The sequence below is a fragment of the Rutidosis leptorrhynchoides genome, chromosome 4 (assembly GCF_046630445.1).
Source record: "Rutidosis leptorrhynchoides isolate AG116_Rl617_1_P2 chromosome 4, CSIRO_AGI_Rlap_v1, whole genome shotgun sequence".
Lineage (NCBI taxonomy): Eukaryota > Viridiplantae > Streptophyta > Magnoliopsida > Asterales > Asteraceae > Rutidosis > Rutidosis leptorrhynchoides.
This window is the reverse complement of record NC_092336.1, coordinates 541547284-541570907: the sequence shown is the minus strand read 5'-3', so window position 1 is coordinate 541570907 and position 23624 is coordinate 541547284. Positions and strand designations below refer to the sequence as shown.

At 36.0% G+C, this 23624-nt stretch overlaps 1 long non-coding RNA gene across 1 annotated transcript; it reads left to right on the top strand.

The window, feature by feature from the left end:
- Positions 1–17912: 17912 nt before the first annotated feature.
- LOC139904422 (uncharacterized) lies at positions 17913–20434 on the top strand. The gene is made up of 4 exons (XR_011778789.1): positions 17913–18342; positions 18684–18733; positions 18968–19062; positions 20169–20434. It is a non-coding gene; the product is annotated as an uncharacterized lncRNA (long non-coding RNA).
- The last annotated feature ends 3190 nt before the right edge of the window (positions 20435–23624 follow it).

The window sequence follows — 23624 nt, the reverse complement described above, 5'->3', positions numbered from 1 at the left end:
TTATCACCCTAAATAATCAATCAAATTTTGTATTTGACTTTTTCAATGTAACCGATGATATTATAGATATAAAGTGTATTTTTTGGTTTACATGTTCTATAAAATCTATCAGAATGATAAATTTTTCTGTTAAATTTGACATATGGCTTGCAAAATTTGCGGGTTCAAGTAATCAAGTTAGTGTAAAACCATCTTCATAATACAAAAATAACAATACTCAATCTTACAACTATGAGGTATGATAAGATCATCTTCATCATAATAACACAAATGTATGAGGCAAGTCGTGCGAAATCAATAAAAATCAAAAACTGCCATCATAAAATTTGTAAAATAACAATATACTGTGTAAAAAAGAAACAATTGATAACAAGATTGATCCCTTTGAAACCCATTCCTCGGCAAGCACATGTATGGTAATTAAAACCCATGTTTTACCATCTTTAAAGTTATGAGTGGCATTCTCTTGCTGAATCAATTAATTCAAACTCATTAGATATACATATTGATTAAGAATATAACTAAATAGATTTATTTGGAAGATCAATTTGCTACTGTAAAAACATAGTTTTTGTGATCACAATCAATTCTTTAACATTAACACCACGTAGGAAGAAGACGTGATATATTAGTGGTTTTTATAAATTATTTTTAATGGTCGAAGAACATAATATCTGATGAGTAATCTACTGTGATGACCCGTCTAAATCCATTTTGACGAATACATCATTCATCGATTTCATAGTGAGGTACTGACATGATACGTTTTGTAAACATTGCATTCTTTTGAAAAGGCACACCATAAATGAATATCAATTTCCAAGGTTTTCGACATCTGATGATTTATACATATAGACAATCACCGTAAATAATAGTTTACCATAATACATCCGTTGTCAATGCAGTCAAAATAAGATACATGGTGATAATTTTGTGAATGCAAAGTTTTCTAGAATAAAGCATGTATGACTCCATGCACATAGCTTGTATAACGTATAAGCAAACAGCGAAAGACTTCTAGGGACCTGAGAATAAACATGCTTAAAAGTGTCAACACAAAGGTTGGTGAGTTCATAGTGTTAATGTTGCGCAAAATCTGTATATAAAGGTGGATCACAAGATTTTAGTTGTTTCATCCAGAAACGTTTATCAAAATATTCTACAAGATTGAGCACCCTGGTAACTAAGATTTAACGTTATAATAAGTACCCCTGTTTTAACATACATGCAACCAACATGTACAATACACGCAATCCAACGTGTACTAACCTGAAATAGCATACGTCTGTTTTATAGTTCAGGCTACGGTTTCTATACCTGGAACAGACGGGGATGTCAAGCCCTATGGATCCATATATAACTACTCAGGCCCACCAGTTCTTATAACCGGCAGTTACTAGTTACTAAAGCTAAAAAATTTTCGGTTCAAACTCGGTGTAGAATTTAGTATGTACTTGTATCCATTACGTTTAAAATAAAGTGCATGTATTCTCAGCCTAAAAATATAGGTTGCAAAAAAAGGGAGCAAATGAAACTCACCTTTGCAGCACATAAGGTCATTCACCGAAATGTGACCGAAACTCGAAATGCAAAATAATCGTAGATCTCAACCTAGAGAACATATGTTGGTCAATGCATGTAACATCCCGTTTTTCTTCATACATGTCTGAGGTACTTGATTGATCTTTAGAATGTTCATACTTGGTTGTATAATAGTATAAAGATGATTGTACGATGAGTGCATGAAGTGTACCAAGCGTACACGTGTTGCTTGTTCGAATGTCGAAGAAAACTGGACGTTGTTTGAGTTACATGATGTGTACGTACCTTTTCGATCCCAAATAAAGTTTGAGTTGACATTTCAAAACCTTACCATTAGAAAGGAAATCTTATTACGTTTCCAACGATATTTGATTCATCGAAAACGGAGTTACGGTCAAAAAGTTATGGCCAAAACAAGTTTGCTGAAGTTCGGATGAAACAGGCAATTGTCACGGCGCGACAAATTGCTCCGCGGCGCGACAAATGCCTATGTTGAAGGTCAGAAAGCTTGAAAAACATGTTCTAAAATCACCCTTTGGGCCACGGCGCGACAAATTGCTCCGCGGCGCGACAATAGGCACGATCTGGTGCTGTTCAGCCTTTTAATGAGTTAAATGAAGGGCAAAGTTGGTATTTCACATATGGACGGGTTTTTGGCCATAAAACTGATCCCAATCTTATCCAAACCTCATTCTCTTCATTCTCCTTCCCTCCCACTCACACACCAAACCCTAGAGAGAGAGTAAAGGGTTTAGAGAGAGAAAGCTCAAATCGGGGAAGAAGAAGAGTGTTTTGGGTCGGGTCACAAGAGTTAAAGTTGTTCTCCTCGTTCACGGCTACGTTGTGGTAGTAATGGTATGTTCTAATTCCGAAATTCATCTTTATGATTTAATATTCAAGTTAGGGTTTTTAGATTTTTAGTTGTAAAACCCATTTAGATGATGAAGTGGGTTTATGGAAACTAGTTATTTTTGATACATGGCGGGTTTTGGGTTGATTGACATTTTGGCCATGATTAGGCTTTGGTTTTGGGTGTACTCACTTAGTTTAGTGATTTTGGAAGCGTTGGAACCCTTTTTGGGTGTATTTGAGTTGACTAATTTTGTAATGGGTCAAAATTAGGGTTTATGTGTCAAAATGGGTTTTGAGTCAAGTTTTGGTGAATTAAGTATGTAAATACTTGTTTTAGGTGTTATTTGGTGTTTTGGTAATATAATCACTAGTCGTTAGTGATTTTGGGCGTTTTTGAGACTTAGGTCAAAATGGGTCGACTTTGATTGGGTCAAATTTGGTAATGACACTAAATTGAATTAAATGGATGTTAAACACTTTTTGTTAAGTGTTAAATGGCATTTTTGAATGAAAGTGAACGTGAGAAATGATTTCGGGTTGAAATTGGTATTTTAACCATAAAGTCAAACTTGGTCAACCATGAAACGGGTTTTTGGGCAATATACAAGATAGTATGCATTTAATGGCTAAAGTTGATGTATTTGGGTATTTCGGGAACGCGGGAACTAGTCTCGTTAGTTTTGGACCTTCGGGTGTCGTTAAATGTATAAAAAGGTGTATTTTGCACTTAGGTGTCTAAATGGGTGGATTGTGGAGGTAGGTATAAACCCTTGGTTAAGGGTGTTTGCGTCAAATTCTCTTGAAGGGAATGTGTGTTGATTGTGTGAATACCTATATGTATATTATAGGTAAAAGCTTGCTCGGTTGCGTTTGGTGGCGACTTTACATACATGACTTGTGCATGCATCTCGAGGTGAGTGGAATAATTATGCGTGTACGTATATAATGTATTTATTTGTGTGATATGAATGTGGAATTGTCACGGTGTTCAAGACACCACATTCTAAGTAACGAGTAGCATTGTCGCGGTGCTCAAGACACTACTCATTGTTTGATTGACATGTGGTATTGTCGCGGTGTTCAAGACATCACATTGTCATGGGAGTGGAATTGTCGCGGTGTTCAAGACACCACTCATTGTTTTGATTGACATGTGGAATCGTCGCGGTGTTCAAGACGCCACATTGTCATGGGGGTGAGTTAGTCGCGGTGTTCAAGACATCACCCGGGGGATTAGTGATTACGCGGTGTTTAAGTAACACTAATGGATGTTATGAACTCCGATGGTCTTTCAAGTACCGTTCCCTTGTACGATTGGTTAACCATGGTTGAGTGAATTTGTATTTAGCATATTAAATTGTGAACTATATGCTATTGTTGTTGCTAGCTTCTTGTGAATTGTGGATAGTAGTTTATGCATGATGTTTGCATGGCTGTCGAATTGCTAGCTTGTATGCGGTATTGTGTAAGTGTTTGCAAGTAAGTAGATTATATATGTATATATATAATTATTGCATTCACTAAGCGTTAGCTTACCCCTCTCGTTGTTTACCTTTTTACAGGTATTGTGATTGTGAAGCTAGCTAGTTGATAGACTAGTTGCGTAGTAGCGCTTGGGCTCTATGGGGTAGCTTTCGGATATGGATGTAGATTGGGGATTTTGTAGATCCTCGGGATTATGCTCTTGGTATCGGGTTGGGCTATTGTGTCTTAACCGTGGTGTTGTATAAATGTTTCGAGGTCGCATCGTTTGGTTGTGTCGAGTCAAACCTTGTATGTGAAATACATTCTCGTAAGGATGTATGGTGTCATTGTAAACCAAGAGTCGAGATAAAATGTTTAACGTGTTATTATGATAAATTGTATATGGATAACTATTTCGAAATGGTTTGTATACTTGGGTGATATTGGGACCTAACAAAAAAAAAAAAAAAAGTACTCCGTTTTTGGTTAAACGGTTTGGGGTTGTTTCAAGTGGTATCAGAGCATAGTCTAAGGGAATTAGGTGACCTTGGAATAGGTGCCTAGTCTTAGACTTTTGACGGATGTGCGTTATTTGCGGGACTTGTAGGAATACGGGTCGGATTGAGATTTGTTAGTGCCTTAGAGTAGGTGACTAACTAGGACTTATTTTTGTCAAAAGTGTGATTATATGGGGCCTTATTTCGTGTGTGAATTAGTGCCTTAGATAGCTAGTGCCTAATGTAAGTAGGCGAACGTGGACATTGTTTTAGTGATAGTCACCTAGGATGTAGGTTGACTTGTGGTTGCAGTGTACTTGTGTACATTTATTATTATATTGTATATAGGTGTATATATATATACAGGTATCTTTTGTGTGGTATCCTAGGAATGAATCTATTAGAGAGATTCGTATGTTTGACGGTTTTGAGTGATCAAGTTCACGTAAGGACTTTGGTCATTCGGGTACTAGAATTTATCGCGTGTTATTTTGTGTGAATGTTGCGTCAGTCCGGGTAAAGTACTTTGCGTGACCGTGTGGAAATGGTAAGGTACACATTTGTAATAATGACCGATCACCATTATTACGAAAGTGTATCTTGACACTAAGCATAACATGACAAGTACCGAACGGAGGAAACGTGGCATGGTTGGGGTAGAACGGGACGAATTAGGAATCTTCTATTGGTTCCTAGGGTATAGTAGTCTCGAGTGATGTGCTTGTTGTCACATCAGGTTCTTTGTGAGTCGGGAAGTGTACGATGGATTCGGTTAGTTAAGTGAGCGAGCCAACTCACGACTTTGGTGCGTGCTTAGTCACCCTGGGTAGTGGGTGCACTGTTGAGATTGTTATTGGTTTTAGTTACCCATCGTAACTGGGACGACGAAATTACTCTTGTGTGTGTGCGACGAGGACTTGAATTCTGTAATGGAATGCGACAAGTTTAATGATTGTAGTTTTGAGTTACACTCGGTAGAGTGTGTGGTTAGAGAATCGTGTTAGGATTCTTGTTGTGTGTGTCGCCTTGGAATTGGCGAATCGGGGAGTCCTTGGGTCATTAAACTCATGGGAGTGGGACCCGTATGACGATGGTTGCGTTAGTGTGTTGTTGATTATAGGGCAACATTCTTAAGGGAATACCCCTTGTAGTAGTGGTTTTATCGAGGTGTAGAAAGGATGTAAGACTTGGTGTTTCCAAGCATCCCCTTAGTGATTGGATGAAAGGTTTCGTTAGGCTATGTTGTTTTGGCCTTGTGGTGTGTGTAGCGTGTGATCGCTAGAAACTTTCAAGAAGACAATAAACTGTAAGGTTTGTCGGATAGGTGTGACTTCGAGTTATTATTGTGGTAAAATGGGTGACATTGGGTGTATGAAACCCAAAGATCGAGTTTCTAAATTTCGGTAGATTGTGGTGGGAGTCTGCATGACACTGCGTCAGGTGCCTTCTTATACCTGCTAGTGTAATGTTCAACTCCGGTGATGGTGTGATCACTCTGTGCTTAGGGTGCCCGTGAGATGCCCTTAGAAGTAGCGGAGATTACAACAGTGATCGACGAGTGATTGTAATTCGACGGTTAAGAAAGTCGGAGTTTAAGAGCATTTCGGTAAATACTTCTTGGGAAGTGACTGATGAGCGAATCTTGTTGCTCTTAAGTGTTATATGGGTGAAGATAACCGGTGAGCTGGTAATGGAGTTCATGGACGGTTAGGCCGAAGGTTAAGATGAAGTGTTGATATTGCGGTCGATGCAATTATTGTGTCGGATTGGTCACTCTTCTCCATGGGAGTGAGCAATTGTTGGTAAGGGTTCGTTGCGTGGAAGGTCGGGCGATCTCGACTGAGATGTACGATTGATTAATCGGAATGACGTATGCTTAGGCATAGAGACGTATGTGGGACTTTGGCGGATTTCGCCTTGCGAACGATTAAGGCAGTCGATTGTGATTTGTGGTATGAAGGTGCGAAGTCGTCGCGTGTACGACACCTCCGGTAATTTTGTATGACGGCTCTGAGAGCCTAAAGTGAATTTGCAGTGATTCGGTGTTTATGATTAGTGATGAGAATGATCATGTGTGTTGTGGAATGGTAATTCCGCGGGATGTTATCATCTTTGCGGTAAGAATGTGGAGCTAGATCCTAAGTGGGGGAGTTTTTACTGCCACCCGAGGAAGCTCCCGTGGTACTAGATCAAGTGAAGTGTAAGACCTCTTAAGTAAGGTGGTCGTGTAGTACCAAGGTGCAGTATGAGACCAAGTGTGAAGTTTGAGATCACGGAAGTGAGAGAATGTAATTGTTATTGTGGGTGCTCTCGTGATAATAATTTGGGTAGATGTGAAACTCGGATAGTACTGTCAAGTGAGTACGAGTTCGAGATGACAGTGAATACTGTATTTTCCCTGTCGGGAAACGTGATCGTGAGAATTTTCAGTGGATTATTCCACTTTGTGGATGGTTGTGAGGCGGGGAGCGCCGGTTCTGTTTGTCTCACGTCGAGACACGCGGTTGTTGTTTGTTTGCGAGAGTGTGTTCCCTAGTGATGCGACCCGTTGGTTGCATGGAAATGTCAAGGCCATCCTTTATGGACGGTCTAGGTAGTAGGGTTCACCCGACGTCGGTGAATATTTTAAGGGTCGTGTGACGAATTGCGAATTGTCGGGATAATAATTCGCCATTGACAGGATTCTAGTACACGAATAGTTTCCATGCTAGTACTAAGGAGCCGTAGGGTATGGATGCGTTGTAGGGTTTGGAGGAGAAACCCTGTGTCGAGTGTTGATGATTTTCCTAGTTCGTGGTGTATTATTGTCGTCCTGGATTAATCCAGAGACTGGTGATCGTGTGCGGATCGATCGATGGGAAAGTTTGTGTTCCCTAGAGTGATTATTTTGGTGATACCGAAATTTCTTCGTTGAAGGAATAATCCGGTTGCGGAAATGAGGAAGGTTGGTTCTTGAAATAGAGAACATACTTGATTGACCGGTTGAGTGTTGCGTTATGGACTGTTAAAGTGCAGAGTTTTAATGGAGGCAGCTTGAACGTTGAGCGCGTGAAATATCGCTTGTTGCGGTAATGCACGCTAGGGATTATTAGCGTGTGGTGAAAACTTCGGATTAATGGAAATTGTTAATGGAATTGTTGCAGACATCGAGTTTGGATGTGTGTCGGAGGACTATAGAGTGTAGGTTCGGATTAGTTAAGTGACTAGGATCACGAGGACGTGATTGAATTTAAGTGGGGGAGAGTTGTAACATCCCGTTTTTCTTCATACATGTCTGAGGTACTTGATTGATCTTTAGAATGTTCATACTTGGTTGTATAATAGTATAAAGATGATTGTACGATGAGTGCATGAAGTGTACCAAGCGTACACGTGTTGCTTGTTCGAATGTCGAAGAAAACTGGACGTTGTTTGAGTTACATGATGTGTACGTACCTTTTCGATCCCAAATAAAGTTTGAGTTGACATTTCAAAACCTTACCATTAGAAAGGAAATCTTATTACGTTTCCAACGATATTTGATTCATCGAAAACGGAGTTACGGTCAAAAAGTTATGGCCAAAACAAGTTTGCTGAAGTTCGGATGAAACAGGCAATTGTCACGGCGCGACAAATTGCTCCGCGGCGCGACAAATGCCTATGTTGAAGGTCAGAAAGCTTGAAAAACATGTTCTAAAATCACCCTTTGGGCCACGGCGCGACAAATTGCTCCGCGGCGCGACAATAGGCACGATCTGGTGCTGTTCAGCCTTTTAATGAGTTAAATGAAGGGCAAAGTTGGTATTTCACATATGGACGGGTTTTTGGCCATAAAACTGATCCCAATCTTATCCAAACCTCATTCTCTTCATTCTCCTTCCCTCCCACTCACACACCAAACCCTAGAGAGAGAGTAAAGGGTTTAGAGAGAGAAAGCTCAAATCGGGGAAGAAGAAGAGTGTTTTGGGTCGGGTCACAAGAGTTAAAGTTGTTCTCCTCGTTCACGGCTACGTTGTGGTAGTAATGGTATGTTCTAATTCCGAAATTCATCTTTATGATTTAATATTCAAGTTAGGGTTTTTAGATTTTTAGTTGTAAAACCCATTTAGATGATGAAGTGGGTTTATGGAAACTAGTTATTTTTGATACATGGCGGGTTTTGGGTTGATTGACGTTTTGGCCATGATTAGGCTTTGGTTTTGGGTGTACTCACTTAGTTTAGTGATTTTGGAAGCGTTGGAACCCTTTTTGGGTGTATTTGAGTTGACTAATTTTGTAATGGGTCAAAATTAGGGTTTATGTGTCAAAATGGGTTTTGAGTCAAGTTTTGGTGAATTAAGTATGTAAATACTTGTTTTAGGTGTTATTTGGTGTTTTGGTAATATAATCACTAGTCGTTAGTGATTTTGGGCGTTTTTGAGACTTAGGTCAAAATGGGTCGACTTTGATTGGGTCAAATTTGGTAATGACACTAAATTGAATTAAATGGATGTTAAACACTTTTTGTTAAGTGTTAAATGGCATTTTTGAATGAAAGTGAACATGAGAAATGATTTCGGGTTGAAATTGGTATTTTAACCATAAAGTCAAACTTGGTCAACCATGAAACGGGTTTTTGGGCAATATACAAGATAGTATGCATTTAATGGCTAAAGTTGATGTATTTGGGTATTTCGGGAACGCGGGAACTAGTCTCGTTAGTTTTGGACCTTCGGGTGTCGTTAAATGTATAAAAAGGTGTATTTTGCACTTAGGTGTCTAAATGGGTGGATTGTGGAGGTAGGTATAAACCCTTGGTTAAGGGTGTTTGCGTCAAATTCTCTTGAAGGGAATGTGTGTTGATTGTGTGAATACCTATATGTATATTATAGGTAAAAGCTTGCTCGGTTGCGTTTGGTGGCGACTTTACATACATGACTTGTGCATGCATCTCGAGGTGAGTGGAATAATTATGCGTGTACGTATATAATGTATTTATTTGTGTGATATGAATGTGGAATTGTCACGGTGTTCAAGACACCACATTCTAAGTAACGAGTAGCATTGTCGCGGTGCTCAAGACACTACTCATTGTTTGATTGACATGTGGTATTGTCGCGGTGTTCAAGACATCACATTGTCATGGGAGTGGAATTGTCGCGGTGTTCAAGACACCACTCATTGTTTTGATTGACATGTGGAATCGTCGCGGTGTTCAAGACGCCACATTGTCATGGGGGTGAGTTAGTCGCGGTGTTCAAGACATCACCCGGGGGATTAGTGATTACGCGGTGTTTAAGTAACACTAATGGATGTTATGAACTCCGATGGTCTTTCAAGTACCGTTCCCTTGTACGATTGGTTAACCATGGTTGAGTGAATTTGTATTTAGCATATTAAATTGTGAACTATATGCTATTGTTGTTGCTAGCTTCTTGTGAATTGTGGATAGTAGTTTATGCATGATGTTTGCATGGCTGTCGAATTGCTAGCTTGTATGCGGTATTGTGTAAGTGTTTGCAAGTAAGTAGATTATATATGTATATGTATAATTATTGCATTCACTAAGCGTTAGCTTACCCCTCTCGTTGTTTACCTTTTTACAGGTATTGTGATTGTGAAGCTAGCTAGTTGATAGACTAGTTGCGTAGTAGCGCTTGGGCTCTATGGGGTAGCTTTCGGATATGGATGTAGATTGGGGATTTTGTAGATCCTCGGGATTATGCTCTTGGTATCGGGTTGGGCTATTGTGTCTTAACCGTGGTGTTGTATAAATGTTTCGAGGTCGCATCGTTTGGTTGTGTCGAGTCAAACCTTGTATGTGAAATACATTCTCGTAAGGATGTATGGTGTCATTGTAAACCAAGAGTCGAGATAAAATGTTTAACGTGTTATTATGATAAATTGTATATGGATAACTATTTCGAAATGGTTTGTATACTTGGGTGATATTGGGACCTAACAAAAAAAAAAAAAAAGTACTCCGTTTTTGGTTAAACGGTTTGGGGTTGTTTCAATGCATGTCTAACAAGCTAGGTCGGGTCATGGTGTATCACAATCCTAATGCTCGAGACCGACATGCAAAAGTTAACAAAAGTCATCTCAACAGTCAACCTGACCCAATATGATCTTTAAATCTATACATGTTTATTATCATAGTATAAATCTTGATAATTGAACGAATTTATAGTTTATCAAACTCAAAATATTATTTATTTCAGGAGCTATATTATATTTGAATTATCATGGCAATCGAAAATATTTTATTATTTCACATAGCTTTTCAATACTTGTAAAATCAGATTATAGTGTTTATAAAGCTTTCCAATACATAGCTTTAATATTATATTTTATCACTTCGTAAAATCTATATATATTTTCATTTTGAAATAGCGTTTTACTGTAGCAAAATAATTTTTACTGTAGCAAATAGTAGTTTTCGAAAACACTGTAGCTTTTCGGGTACTGTAGCAATTCGAAAATACTGTAGCAAATTAGTGTTTTACTTGTTCATCTTAAACGTTTTAGTTAACTTATCTAAATATCAATCGAATCAATAAACGAATGTTACTATTGTTTACTAAATAACTTGAAATTATATATATGTATATATCTTTATTTAATATACATAAATTAGTTTTTAAATACACATTGCAAGTTATTTATAATTAATTTTAATAATTAAAATTCCAACTTATTGTATATATATTTATATATATATCTATTTACAAATAGATGTTCGTGAATCGTTGGTCAATAGTCAAAGGTTAACTGAATATATAACATTAGTTCAAAATTTTTGAGAATCAATATTACAGACTTTGCTTATCGTGTCGGATATATATAAAGATCAAGTTTAAATTTGGTCGGAAATTTTCGAGTTGTCACATCTAAATTACAAAACGTGATTGAAATCCTTACTTGACAGGCTCTTTCTTTTTTCGAATTTCAGTAGGAAATTCTTGAAATCGGATTTGACGAATTGATAAATCGAAATTGATGAATTTATGGAATCGTAAGATGAAATTTAGGGTTAGTATGTATAAAAATATAAAAAAATAGTGTCAATAAACATGAACAACGAATTTAAATGGCCATGTAAATTGTAACTTGCAAAGTTGTTTCAGCTGATCATACGCGTTCTAGGTTGCCCAAAGTGCATTTCTCTTGCATTAGACCTACTAAATAATACTTTAAAAAGTTAGTCAATTATCAAATTAATAAAATCCATGTAATCATATTTGACGATAACTTAATAAATTTTTGTCTATGTCAACCCAACCCGTGGTAACATACAAGAAGAGCACATAAACTACGCCAATTTATCGACATTATAAACCTCAACCTCAAGTAAGAAACCATTATACTAACAATTTTGCAACTAAAAAATTGTAACTACAACCCCTAAAAAAAATCACTGAATTTCATCTTTCACATCGAGTGACAATGTCGTACAACTAACACTATGGAATGACCAACCAACCAGTTTCGACATCGTTACTTACAATTAGCTCCAAGGGCCAGTTATTATCGCGGCAAGGGCATGCTGGGCCCGCGATAACAACGGTAAAAACATCTAATTACATCCACTACTAAACAAAAGACAAACCTATTCAAATCTTCCCAACAGAATCGCAACATGACATTCCACCATGCCTACAGGTTACATACTTATACTTATCATTCATATTAGCATTCTATTCGCATGTGATTATCATTGCTCTGTCTATAACATATTAGAATCACGTTTAGATTAACATTAGGAGACTACTGAAGAAATCAACCATCAACCATCAACCATCATATTGAGTTAATAAATTCAAACCTTTCGAGAATGGAATTGAAAACAAGAAGATAACACTTCACATCCGAATAATTCAAATAAAAAAGATTACTATTGGAATCAGTTCATAGCACTTCAATATCATTATTTTGTAGTATTAGAGTTTATTTACATCTTTTTATCTTACTCTTTTGAATCGTCATACCATATTGATAAAGAGAAAATGATGCTTCAACGAAGACCGTGTAATTTAGACATACGAACATACAAATTTGATTACCCAATATATCATTTGTTACCTTTATACATAGTAAGCCTACAGTGAAGCAGGATCCTACAATCAAAAGCATGTGACAGTTAAATAAACATAAAATTACAACATTACAACGAATAAAATGATTGTAGCAAATAGCACCAATAACAAACAATCAACAGACATTGAAAGAAACACATATACAAAACCTGATGACCGCACACAATAGTGAAAACGAAGCAGACGGAGACAGTAACAATCGCCAAAAGAAACCATTGAAGAACACGGAAAGGAACACAGCAACATAAGACGATAAAAGAAAAGTCACATTAAAAGTCTAAATTAAACAAAAAAAATTGCGTAATTGAACAAAAAAAATAACCAAGAGTAAGCATATAAACCCTAAATCAAGCAAAGAACATTAGCGTTCGAGAACCCAAAATTACCTGGAAAAACCACAACCATCGCAGTAAGCAATGGAGTAGTCTAGAAAATAAAACTACAACGAATCAGTAAGTGTTTGATTTGTATATTTCTTGGGGATGGTTCTTTTTTTGTTGTGACTTTAAGGTTTTGAATTCCTTATCGGGTAATGTTTACAATTTACAATGTAGATAAACTTATTTGGAAAATAGAGATGATGAATTGACGTTATATAATACAATCATTTTGGGTTTTTGCAGGGTGAAAGTGTTAGAAATAGGAGGTTATGTGTATATTATTTATGGAAGAGAGAATTGATGATTTAGATGTTTGATTGATCTTGAAGGCTTTGTTTATTACTTGATTTGCTTGATTACAAATGAGGGGTGAAGCCCTCTATTTATACTACTCAATGGAGTAGTCTAGAATACTACATCATCTACTAATATCTAGATACTTTCTAAGTATTATCTAGATATTTCCTAAGTATTATCTTAGATATTTTACAAGATTGTTCTACACATTTTGAGTACTACATATTACAAGAAGTTTCTAGATATTGGACTACAATTTTGATCCATATACTTGTATACTTGCAAGCCCAAATCCAAAACGCATAGCCCAAAAACAAGTTTAGTTTCCAACAGCCCCCCTTAAACTTGATTTTGTCACTCCGAGCATATTTCGTAATCGATGAAACGTCGAGTGTTTTAGAGGCTTTGTGAAAATATCAGCAACTTGGTCAAGTGACTTCGCGTACTTTATCTGCACCTCTTTATTTGTAACACACTCCCTTATGTAATGGTATTTTGTATTGATGTGTTTGCTTCGATCATGGAACACTAGATTCTTTGCTAGAGCAATCGCAGACTTGTTATCCACATATATCTCCGTAGCTTCCTTTTGGAAAAACTTAAGTTCATTTAGTAACTTCCTGAGCCATATTGCATGACAGGTGCACGATGTTGCTGCTACAAACTCTGCTTCACACGTTGACAGAGTCATAATGGGTTGCTTCTTCGAGCTCCATGTGAACGCCATATCTCCCATATAGAACACGAAACCACTCGTACTCTTACGATCATCTATGTCTCCAGCCCAATCACTATCACTGTATCCAACTGTCTTGAAGTGATCAGAAGGCGAATAAAACAGGCCATAGTCAATCGTACCTTTGATGTAGCGAAGTATCCTCTTGGCCGCCTTCAAGTGATTTATTGTAGGTGCTTCCATGTATCGACTTACTAGTCCAACTCCGTAGAGAATATCTGGCCTCGTGCAGGTTAGGTACCTCAGACTTCCAACTAAACTCTTATATTGTGTTGGGTCCACCAAGTATCCTTCATCATCTTTTGACAATTTGAGATTGCAATCCACCGGTGTGTTCATTGACTTGCAGTCATTCATCTTAAACTTCTTGAGCACCTCATTCGCATAACCTTCTTGGGATATGAATATTCCTTCTTTCTTTTGTTTTACCTCGATCCCAAGATAGTAAGCCATAAGACCAATGTCGGTCATCTCGAACTCCCGAACCATTGCTTTCTTGAACTCCTCAAACATTTTGGGATTACTACTGGTGAATATCAAGTCATCCACGTATAGGCACACAATCATAACATCTCCATTATTGCTAACTTTGGTGTAGAGGGCATGCTCATGGGGGCATTTCGTAAAGTCATTCTGCTGAAAATACTTGTCTATCCTGCTATTCCATGCCCGAGGCGCTTGCTTCAACCCGTATAAGGCCTTTTTCAATTTTAGCACCTTATTCTCTTGGCCTTTCACGATGTATCCCAAAGGTTATTCTATATAGACTTCTTCTTCTAAGTGGCCATTAAGGAACGCGGATTTGACATCCATTTGATAAATCTTCCAATTATGTTGAGCCGCAAGTGAGATTATCAATCTTATAGTTTCTAGACGAGCGACGGGAGCAAATACCTCGTCATAGTCTATGCTGGATCGTTGACTATATCCCTTCTCCACCAACCTTGCCTTATATCTTTCAACTTCACCTTTGGAATTCTTCTTGGCTTTGTACACCTATTTTACACCAATAGCCTTATGTCCCTTTGGTAGTGTGGCAAGATCCCACGTATTATTCTACTCGATTGCTTGAATCTCTTCGTCCATAGCACGTTTCCACTTTTGGATTTTTGTTGCGTCTTCATAACTTATTGGCTCACAATCGGCAAGAAGGCAGAACAATGATAGATCCTCCATAGGCTGGGTTACCTCGTACAACTCCCTAATGCTCCTTGTGTGATGTTGTAGCCTACTTGATTCTCCTCCTGATGTTGGTGTCACTTCATTAGGTGTAGTGGTTGGAGTACATGGAGAGTGCGGAGATGGTGTACTAGAAGGGTCTTGAACTTCTAGATATTCTTCGTTCCTTGCAGTACTTTCGAATGGATAAGGGAGAAAGTCGTAGTTCTCCTCTTCGGGAACATTCCAATCCCATGTTTCTTCTACATCGAACACCACATCTCGACTTGAGATTACTTTACCGGTCTTGGGATTGTATAACTTGTAACCCTTCGAACTTGAGTCATAGCCCACGAATATGAGTTTCTCGCTTTTATCGTCGAGCTTCATCCTCTTCTGATCTGGCACATGAGCATATGCCACACTTCCGAACACTCGAAGGTGTGAGATGCCGGGCTTCCTTCCACTCCAAGCTTCAATGGGCATTTTGTTCTTAACGCTTCTAGTGGGCGAGCGATTTGCTAGATAGATCGCACAGTCCACTGCCTCAGCCCAAAACTCCTTAGGCATCCTTTTGCTCTTTAACATACTCCGGGCCATATCAAGAATGGTCCTATTTTTTCTTTCCGCAACACCATTTTGTTGAGGTGAATACGGAAGAGTTAGAGGACGTCGTAACCCATTGTTGTCGCAGAATTCCTTGAATTCCTTGGATGTGAAATCTCCTCCACGATCGGATCTCAACGCCTTTATGGTGAGACCACTTTGATTCTCCACAAATGCTTTAAACTTCTTGAACATTCCAAAAACTTCCGACTTCCCTTTGAGAAAATAGACCCATGTCTTTCGACTAAAATCATCAATGAATAGAAGAAAATATCTATTTTTACCGAAAGACGGTGGGCTTATGGGTCCACACACATCCGTGTGAATAAGCTCTAGAGGTTTCTTCACTCTACTAGAAGCTTCTGTTGGAAAACTGTTTCGGAAGTGCTTTCCTAGAAGACATCCCTCACATATTTGATCCGGATGATTAATTGGAGGCAAACCCTTCACCATTCCTTTACTTGATAATAATTTTAAGCCTCCAAAATTTAAGTGCCCGTATCTCATGTGCCAAAGCCAAGAATTATCTTTGAAACATGCTTTTAAACATCTTGGAATGTCATGTTGAATATTTAGCATGAACATCCTATTCGTTGACATTGGCACCTTAGCAATCAAACCTCCTTTTTGGTCTCTTAAAGAAAGGGTACGATTTATCATGTAATCATAGCCTTTCACTAAAAGTTGTCCAATACTCAGTATATTCGTCTTCATATTGGGCACATAATACACGTTAGAGATAAATTGATGCCTTCCATTTTTCAAGAGGATGAGAATCTTACCTTTGCCTTTAACCGGGACTTTAGAGGAATCTCCGAAGGTGATATTTCCACTAATTACCTCGTCTAACTCCACAAACATGTTTTTGTCACCGCACATATGGTTTCTTGCACCCGTGTCGAGATACCACAAATTTGATTCTCCGTTATCTTCACCTTTGCATGCTAGTAACAAAGTGTTTTTCACGGCTTCGGTATCTTCTTGCACTAAATTTGCTCTTTCTTGCACGTTGTTTGACTTCTCGCATTCCGAAGCATAGTGGCCAAATTTATGACAATTATAGCATTTGGTTTGAGAATTGTCATACCTTGGCCTTCTACTTGTGCAGCCTCTCCCGCGACCTCTTGTCGGGTGAAAATTTTGACTTCTTTCTTCATTTCTGTAAGAACTATAACCTCCACGTTTGATATATCCTTGTCCTCGTCCTCGGCCACGTACTTGACCATGACCTCGTTGACTCGTTTGATGAGTCTTTTCACTGCTCTCTTTCTTGAAAGAGAGTTTTTCTTGTAAAGCTTGCTCCAAAGGCTCCTTATTTTTCTTATTGAACCTCTCTTCATGAGCTTGTAGTGAACCCATGAGTTCATCGATAGTCATTGATTCTAGATCTTTAGATTCTTCGATGGCTACGACTATATAGTAGAAATTTGAATTTAATGATCTAAGAATCTTCTCAATGACTCTTACATCACTTAGAGTTTCACCATTCCTCTTTAATTGATTGACAACCGCCAAGACTCTTGTAAAATAATCAGAAATTGATTCCGAGTGTTTCTTATTTAAGGATTCGAACTCACCTCGTAGTGTTTGTAGTCGAACCTTTTTCACCTTATCATCTCCCTTATAAGAATTCTCCAAGATCTCCCATGCTTTCTTGGCGGTGGTTGCACTTGCAATTTTCTCAAAAGCTCCATCATCTACACTTTGTTGGATGATGGAAAGAGCCTTTTGATCGTTCGTCTTCATTAATTTTTTCTCCTTGCTGAGAGGACCTTTTTCTGCAGGTTCCTCATAGCCTTCCTCCACAATCTCCCATAAGTCTTGTCCACCTAGGAAGGTCTTCATTTGGATGTTCCATCGATCATAATTATCCTTTGTGAGGCAAGGAAACGTGATGACATTGTTGGCCATCATCTTGTCGAACCAAGCTCTGATACCAATTTGTTAGAAATAGGAGGTTATGTGTATATTATTTGTGGAAGAGAGGATTGATGATTTAGATGTTTGATTGATCTTGAAGGCTTTGTTTATTACTTGATTTGCTTGATTACAAATGAGGGGTGAAGCCCTCTATTTATACTACTCAATGGAGTAGTCTAGAATACTACATCATCTACTAATATCTAGATATTTTCTAAGTATTATCTAGATATTTCCTAAGTATTATCTTAGATATTTTACAAGATTGTTCTACACATTTTGAGTACTACATATTACAAGAAGTTTCTAGATATTGGACTACAATTTTGATCCATATACTTGTATACTTGCAAGCCCAAATCCAAAACGCATAGTCCAAAAACAAGTTTAGTTTCCAACAGAAAGTAGTTGGTTGGCCTCCAGTTAGATTTTTACGCAGCTAGATTGGTGTTGCAAAAAAAAAAAAATTCATAAATTTTGCATTATAAGTTTTTTTGGGAGTAAGTGCGTAACTTTATTGCTCACTTATGCTTTCTTATTTACTATTGTTGTGGCATTTTTAAGGCATACAACTCAAGTAGTTGAGGACCTGTAAATGGTAACCCACATTTTTAAACTTTTGATGGCCATTTCGAATGGGTATTGTTACATTTGAATGTAAGGGTTTTTATCTTTTTTGTTGATTTTGAGGTTTAATGGAACAAGATTGTGATTTATAGGGGTAAAAGCTTCTGTGGAAAGCTAGATGTCTTGTGAAAGAAGAACCATATGAAATTCATCTAGACACACTTGGCTGTTCTGGTGGGCCTAAAGCGAGGTTAAGAGTTCTAAATAACGTAAGACCTATAGTTTTCCTATAATTTAATTGGTGCTCGTAATGTTTGTATTTTTATGTAGTTGATTGGTATATTTTTGCGGACACAACTTTTTAAGAACATGAAGTTTTTGCAGACATATAACTTTTTAAGAACACGATTTCCTAAATAACTTTTTACGAACATGAATTTAAATGCCTGTAGAGGTAGATGTTTAATATTAATATATAATATGTCACAATTGTATTGACTCGCTCTTTGGTACATATTATTACAGTAGTATTTAGTTGCTCAAATTATGTTTCTATGATATGATGACTTAATTTTGTGGATTATTTATGTTTGTTGTTACTGGGCTGTAGATACTATTTTGGATATAGTGAAGATTATGCAGGAGATATGTGGCAACAATGTAAGTTAAATTAATATCATCAACTGTTGATTAATTCAAATAATTGTATTACTTTATACTTATTGTTTTGATGAATAGTTGTTTGTTGTATTAGTCATCCAACTTCTTTGAGTAAATGGGTCGGATAGGGATGAATCATGCAACAAGTGTGTTTGAAGAATATTATTAAGATGAAGCCTATAAGGTCTGTTCTTACATACTTCTTACGTTTCTTTTCTGTTTGATCAAATGCAGGTGCTCAAAGTAAGCATGATTAGTTTTTATGAGAGGTCATGAAAAGGTGTTTGATGAAATGTCCGAGACGCTTAATTATTATTCTCACCTATAAGGTCTGTTCTTACATACCTCTTAGGTGAATTTACATTTTGCTTCTAAAAAGTGTCTGCTGCTATATTTGAGTTCTTAAGATAATATGCAAATGTATATTAGGTATGAAAACACTAACTGTAAAGATTCTAGTTGTGAGGAAATTGAGTGGTTTGTATAAGAATAGTGTGTTAAATAGGATATCAGCTATAATGATTTACTCCAATGAGAGAGAACAAAATCAAGTATCATTTTTTAAAGTATTCAGTTGAAGCATACTTCAAAATGGGTCACATAGCCAATTCTAAATGGGTCGCAAATGAGAGAGAACAAATCTAATGGTGTAATATATTTCTGAAGATTACTTTTGATAATTACAACCGTAGGTAGATTTAATTACAACCATCAATGTCGTTCATTTATTACATATTTAAGTATTGATTTATAAATGTGGGTCACATAGCCAATTCTAAATGGGTCGCAAATGAGAGAGAACAAATCTAATGGTGTAATATATTTCTGAAGATTACTTGTGATAATTACAACCGTAGGTAGATTTAATTACAACCATCAATGTCGTTCATTTATTACATATTTAAGTATTGATTTATAAATGGGATGATTTTGTGTGACTTAAAAGATTTTCAGACTCATACTTCAACTTTTTTTTCCTTAACTTTGTAATAGTTTCAGTGAAGCTTTTGATTTGTAATAGTTAGGGTTTAGAAAGTAAGATTGTAATAGTTGTGTTGATATTTTTCTGGACCCGTTTACATTGTTTATAATTCTACATGATGAATAACAGTATTACCATGTTAAATTTTTATATATTATATATTAGAAGTTTAGTCTAACCACATGTATCTTGCTACTTAGTTTATGATGGTGTTGAGGAAACTATGCCAGGAACATGTAAATGGTAGAAAGCTATTTAAATATGATTTTTATGAAACAACCATTTTTTATATTATTTGCACTTGGTAATGTGAGGAAAAGGGTATAAAAACGGAACTGTTAAAAAAAGATTACACTTTTACTCATTTTGTTGAAGAGCTTTGTTATTTTATTTTATGCTTAGTTGTTGTTGCTGTAAGTTTTGATTGTTGATTATTTTGCTTCATGGTTTAAGGCGATAAGCGGATTTGAACTGAAAATGGGGATTAGCGTGCAACTAGACACACAATTGGGTTCATTTTGGATTCTTCAAGTGAAAATGGGGATAAGCAGGTTTCCTACTTGATCATTGTATGATTTTTTTAGTCTTCAACTGTTAAACACATAATTGGGTTCATTTTGGTTTCTAAAGTGTTAGTGGTTTTTGTGGTTATCTCAACATATTACTCAACAATCTTAGTATAGGTACTTATTTGACTCATTATATTAGAGATATGTAGATAAAGATATACATTTATATAAGATCCACATTTTGGATATATAACATTTGTCAACTATAACATATCATTTAACAATTGCTCTTTTACAAACCCGTAATTCTACGGGTCTCTTCACTAGTAAACCATAAATCATACAAAGAACAATATTGTTCGCTATGAGAAATCGATTCTAGTTGAAGGATCAACAGAAGGACGTCGTAGAAGAATAACAACAATTTTTGTAAACAACTGGATGATTCAGTGTTTAGAAAACCTAATAATGAAGATACCTCAATCTCGTTTTTTTTTTTTTTTTTTTTTTTTTTTTTTTTTTTGATTCAATGTTTAGAAAACAGAACAATGAAGATTGGAGAGTAGGGGTTTTTCAATCGTAAAAAGTGTGTGAATTCCCAATTTCTTTCATGCTGATGAAAGGGTTAATAAACCCTAATTTGTATCTCAAATAACGAAAAATCGTAAAAAAAAAAAATCACCCCAAACCCTAATATTGCAATAGCTAAACACTAGAAGCAAGAATGTAAACCCTAATTCCCAATGTTGATGAGAGAAGAAGACGATGAAATCATAAGAAAAATATTAGAACAACTAAACTTTGTTTTTCAAATAACGATTATGCTACAGCAACGATTGGTCAACGAAATCGACCCACTATTTGCGATTGATTTGTGAAGATGATACATGTATAAGGAAGCGATTTTAGAGAGGTAGCCTAATTGATGTGTTCAGCAAGTGGATGAACAAATATATGTGATTACCAGTGAAATGACCCGTGAAACCACGAGTTTGTTTAAACGAAACAGTTTAATGATATATTTTAGGTATTAATTGAACGTAAATGTTAAAGTTATTTAGTTTAATGACCCGTGGAATCACAGAGTCCGACTAAGAAAGTCGTCAGCTGAACATTTCATCAAACACCTAAAATGCATATTAAACAATCAACATCCAATCATAAGAGATGATATTGATTGTCATTTTATTTTAAAAGTATAAATTAAAATATAAATTTAGAATTTGTTTCCTTTGGCCTAGCTTTTATACCTTCTCGTACTCAATTCAAAATAATTAATTAAAATAATTCAAAATTATTTAATTTTAATAATTAAAATAATTATTAATAAGATTTAATAATAATAATTAATTAAAAAGATTTAAATTTAATTCAAAATTATTTAAATTAATGACATCACCCACCATGTTTAGATTTTTTTCTTTTTCTTTTTGATTTTGTCTTAACAAAGAAATTAGCCTAAAAATGACATCATCATTGTAGGATTTTAATATTAACTATAGATAGATGTTTAGAGGCCGCGTCTAATTTAGGGGTTGGATATTGAGTTTTAAAATTATATTTAATATTTAAATATTTAATGGTCTAGATTAAGTGTAACTCCTTAACATTTGATTGATCTAATGATGGAAATAAAATTTTTTAATAAAATAATAATTTCACGTTTTATACCTCTGAAAAAGTTGTAGATTGAAACATAGTTTAAGGGGTGATTTTAGAATTTTTTTTGGATTGTCGTTTGAAAAGCCAAAAAATGTCTAATACGACAAAATTTCTGATCTTAATTAGTATATAGGATTAAATTAGAAGTTGAGTTTTTTTTTTTTGAACGGCAAGTTTTACATCAGTGTATCATTTATTTCAACGACACTCATCATTTGCACACACACACGCATTCAGGAGGAAACCCGAATCGCACTACAGGAACCCAATTCTATAACCATCCCGAGGGGCAGACAGATCAGGTTTGAATCCTGAATGGATTCAGAAGAAAACCCCCTCGGGTTAATCTGGATATCCATATTTCAGGTAGATTAATTAATAGGATGTGCAGAGCGATACTCGAACTCATGACCTAACCCCCAGCCTCAATGTAGTGACCCGAAATTTTCCATGTTTATATATATTAATTGAGATTGATATTTACATGATTAAATGTTTCCAACATGTTAAGCAATCAAACTTGTTAAGACTCGATTAATTGAAATATGTTTCATATAGACAATTGACCACCCAAGTTGACCGGTGATTCACGAACGTTAAAACTTGTAAAAACTATATGATGACATATATATGGATATATATATAGTTAACATGATACTATGATAAGTAAACATATCATTAAGAATATTAACGATGAACTACATATGTAAAAACAAGACTACTAACTTAATGATTTTTAAACGAGACATATATGTAACGATTATCGTAGTAATGACATTTAATGTATATATATCATATTAAGAGATATTCATACATGATAATATCATGATAATATAATAATTTAAAATCTCATTTGATATTATAAACATTGGGTTAACAACATTTAACAAGATCGTTAACCTAAAGGTTTCAAAACAACACTTACATGTAACGACTAACGATGACTTAACGACTCAGTTAAAATGTATATACATGTAGTGTTTTAATATGTATTTATACACTTTTGAAAGACTTCAATACACTTATCAAAATACTTCTACTTAACAAAAATGCTTACAATTACATCCTCGTTCAGTTTCATCAACAATTCTACTCGTATGCACCCGTATTCGTACTCGTACAATACACAGCTTTTAGATGTATGTACTATTGGTATATACACTCCAATGATCAGCTCTTAGCAGCCCATGTGAGTCACCTAACACATGTGGGAACCATCATTTGGCAACTAGCATGAAATATCTCATAAAATTACAAAAATATGAGTAATCATTCATGACTTATTTACATGAAAACAAAATTACATATCCTTTATATCTAATCCATACACCAACGACCAAAAACACCTACAAACACTTTCATTCTTCAATTTTATTCATCTAATTGATCTCTCTCAAGTTCTATCTTCAAGTTCTAAGTGTTCTTCATAAATTCTACAAGTTCTAGTTACATAAAATCAAGAATACTTTCAAGTTTGCTAGCTCACTTTCAATCTTGTAAGGTGATCATCCAACCTCAAGAAATCTTTGTTTCTTACAGTAGGTTATCATTCTAATACAAGGTAATAATCATATTCAAACTTTGGTTCAATTTCTATAACTATAACAATCTTATTTCAAGTGATGATCTTACTTGAACTTGTTTTCGTGTCATGATTCTGCTTCAAGAACTTCGAGCCATCCAAGGATCCGTTGAAGCTAGATCCATTTTTCTCTTTTCCAGTAGGTTTATCCAAGGA